This window comes from Elaeis guineensis, chromosome 15, assembly GCF_000442705.2.
Source record: "Elaeis guineensis isolate ETL-2024a chromosome 15, EG11, whole genome shotgun sequence".
NCBI lineage: Eukaryota > Viridiplantae > Streptophyta > Magnoliopsida > Arecales > Arecaceae > Elaeis > Elaeis guineensis.
The window spans coordinates 65,463,680-65,467,723 of record NC_026007.2 but is presented as its reverse complement, the minus strand read 5'-3'; positions in this window follow the sequence as shown (position 1 = coordinate 65,467,723).

Below are 4,044 nucleotides of genomic sequence, written 5' to 3'. Positions count from 1 at the left end.
AAATACTTCTAGCAACGGGACTATGGTGTATATGGAAGTAACAAAACAAAAGGTACTTTAACTATCATGCATACCTTCCGCAAATGGTAGCCCTGCAAACAGCCAGACTATTTTGCTCATGGACGGAGCATATTAGTGTAGAGATTTCGGAGCTCATTCAGGAAATCAAAGGCTCCTTGGCAGGGTATCTTAACAGGGTACACTGAAAATGGCAGCAGCGCTATACAGACTTCATTCCATCATACTTCAATTATTGGTTATTCAACATAAGATCAATCAACAAATATACTACTGGAAATAATCTCTGATTTACTTGAGAGGGTCGATACAGGGAAACAATAGAACACATCAAAACTCACGGTAAGTTAGTAGAATACAAAAATTGTTTCCCACAAATGAGAAACAAGAGTTATTAGAAGGTTGACAATCCACCACCGGACTGCAGTAAGCTCTTAAGAAATAGTATCCTTCTTATCTCATGACTGGACAAAATTGCTTCAAGAAAATGGAAGGGAAGTATATTACCACTATCTGCATGCAAGAGAAGTAGTCATCGACAAAGTTCAGATATTTAGAAACCACTATCTATATTTCATATAATTAATATATATATAAATATGCTATCTAACTACTGTATGCTCTTATCTTATCTAATACAAAACTATATGGGTTAGGTTTTCCCTAACTCTTTCCATCAAAAAAAGAAAAACAGATTCTATAAATAAAAGGATAGAGAACCTCAGTTTTTACCACTATATCTGAAGCAGCCCATCAAGCTAGCATTAGCAGAATTGAATTTAAATATTAGGAGGAAAGCCAAGATTGGGTTTTGTAGGGTGGCTGCATTCTCATCCTCCCATAGTGGAAATGGGAATGAAATTGGGATGCCCTCCAATAAATAGCTTGAGCAGGAATTACTTGTTTTCATTCTAATTCCAAAGCTCAACAACTCTCTAGCATTCATATCTCGCATTCCCAATGTCTCTAGTTCGTAACTAAAATTAGAATCAAAACAATGGATTGGATATTTTTGAAAAATCAATTATGTAGAAAGAAATTTTTTAAAAATAATTATTTAAAATAATTTTGATAAATCTAATATATATATATATATATAAACAGAGGCCTCTCAATGGAGAAGTCTCCGTTTGACACGTGGGCATTTAGAAGCAAGGGGAGAGAGCCATGTGGATCGCCCAAGCTTCCCTATTCGGTCGCTTTTTCAAGTCTTCCATCCGATTGTGACTCTTGAGGATGGAGAACCAGGAGGGAGAAGGGGAGCAGGACTTGGAGGAGTGCTTCCGCATGCTGATGGCGGCCGGAGCGAAGATGGGGTGGGTGGAGAGGGCCAGCGGATTGTGACTCTTGAGGACGGAGAACCAGGAGGGGGAAGGGGAGCAGGGCTTGGAGGAGTGCATCCGCATGCTGACGGCGGTCGGAGCAGAGGTGGGGTGGGTGGAGAGGGCCAGCAGGGGGGCGTTGAGAACCATGCCGAAGCAGACGTGGGAACCACAAGAAGGCCCTTCGGTTGATGCGGGAACTTCCCTCTTCATCTGCTTTCGAGGATGAAAAATGATTTTCAGACGGATTTGGTGCGGAGATAAAAGAGAAATTGAGAAGGGGCTTGCGAAGGCTGCAACCGTAGCATGGCCAATGGTGCTTCTGGTGGGGGCGCACGGCGTTATGGGTGGGACGACGAGGTGGGAAAGGATTTTACCTTTAATTTTTTTTATCTTCCCTTTGCTTTCGTTGATTTTTCTTCTATTTTCTTCTGATTTTTTTTTGTGTTTTTCCATCCTCGGGAGCCTCAATCGGGTGGGAGGCCTTGAGGTCGAGCAGCTCAATGCAGTGCCCAAGGTGGAGGAGGTCGACGGCCTAAGGGCTAAGGAGCTCGGACGTCCACAGAAGAAGAGAAGAAGAAGAGGGAAGGAAGAAAAAGAATAAAAAAAAGAAAAGAGAAAAAAAAAGAAGAAAAAGATAAAAAAATATTCTTAAAAAAAAATAATAGTAAAAATCCTTTATTATTGTGAACTTTATTGTTGAGGCTTCTTGATTTTTTTTTATTTGAACTTATCTAGACTTGATAGTTAAATAAAGATCCAAGAGCAATAATTGAGATTTAAAAGATAGTTATCTAATATATAATTAATTATAAATTATTTTTTAAATAATATTGATTAATTATAAATTTTTAATTATTTTTTATATTCAAAGAATATATACTGATCATCTGGCATTTCGTAGATTAGATACATCAATCTTAGGGAGAGGATCAAAGTAGTAAAAGAAGAGATGGAAAAAAAAATTTAAAATTTAGATTTTTAATTTAAAAACTTTTTTTATAGTTTAGATCTCTAAAATTTTAATATTAATTTTTTTTTAATTTTTAAAATTTAAATCTCTAACAACTCATTAATTAAAAGTATACTCACCAAGATTCTGATCGGTATCTTACAAAACTATCATTTATCATTATATTATTATATTTTTGCTCTATCTCGAGCTCGAAAATGCTACGGCTATTGATGGTAGTAGTGGCCGACGGTCGATATTGTCAATTTTACTATTGAAAGAGTTGGGGGGTGTGCGAGGAGAAGATTGAAAGAGAAGGAGAATGAGAGATAGAAAGATTTAAAAAATAATTAAAAATAAAAATAATAAAAAATTATAAATTTATGAAGAAATTTCATAGAATCAAGGTTGTTGATTATCAAAAGATTTATCTAAGAAAAAATAATCATATGCTTTGGATTGCACGAGGTTCTAAGCTAGTAAGATTTAAATACTGAGAGAAGAGTTGGATTGAGTTTTAAAAGATTGATTGTTTTTTAAATGGGAATGGAGCTTGTTGGGGTAAACCGACCGACCTCGACTTTGATCTCCATGACTTTGACTATGCATTGATTGAACAAACAGCATCGATTCTTCATTGATCGACCGAACTAATTGTATCGATCTACTGTCGGCTGATCAATTAAGATCGATCGACCGACTGATATTCGACTACCTACTACCGATCAACGACAGACGACTTGACCGTCGGCATAACAGAACTAATAGCCGACGGTCGCTCATAGATTCTACCGACATATGGTCGGCTAGTCAACTCAGATATACCGTAACCGTCACGAACGATTATCGGCTGTATATCATGGTGTGATCAGTGAAAATTAACGATTTACTATACGATTATGGTCCGATGATTTAGCATCACAAAATACGAGATCACGTCCGACGATTACGAAAACCTCATCTATAAAAAGAGGTAAGAGAAACAGGACCGATAAGCCAACTCTGGGCCAAAACTTTGCTATTGCTTACATTCAACTCTTGTTCACCAACTTTTCTCTCTGACTTAGACATTGGAGGGTCCCTGCCGAACACAAATCCAGTCTGCGTGGATGCTGTTTTGCAGGTGTTCGTTCTCGATGATAGACGACGGAGAGTTGGCCGCAATAGATTGACACGCTAGGTAGGGGGCAGCAATTGTATTCACTATGACGAAAATCAGGGCCCAGCATTCTATTGCAACCAGGTTAGTGAGACACTATTCCCGTCGGAAAGAGGTTCCTCCCCCTCCTCCAGTAGCAGAGCCTAGTTTTTCACGTCCTGTAATCACCATGGATGTCCAGATCGCTGCACTCATGCAACAGATAAATATCCTTACAGAGGCAGTCAAAAGCCTCCAACAACAAAAATCCAGCAGCAGCAGCCATCGGTAGAGCAATCGGTGGCATAATCGGTGCCGTCCAGACACAGCCACCGTCATCCACGGTGATCACCATATCCTTCTCCGGAGCGACCATCTCGACTTTTTCGTCGAGATGAACAACGACATTCTCGACACTCTTGACATGCCACTCATCATTCCCAACGTTCCCCCTCTCCTTCCCATCTCAAGAGTATTAAGAAGGGGAAACGACCGCGAACACCCTCCGTGTCTCCTTCAAACTCGTCGGGTGGTTCTACCCCCAGAGTTTTTCAATGACGATTCGATGATTATGAACGTAAATTTTAGAAGATCAATCGCCAACTCACTCAGCT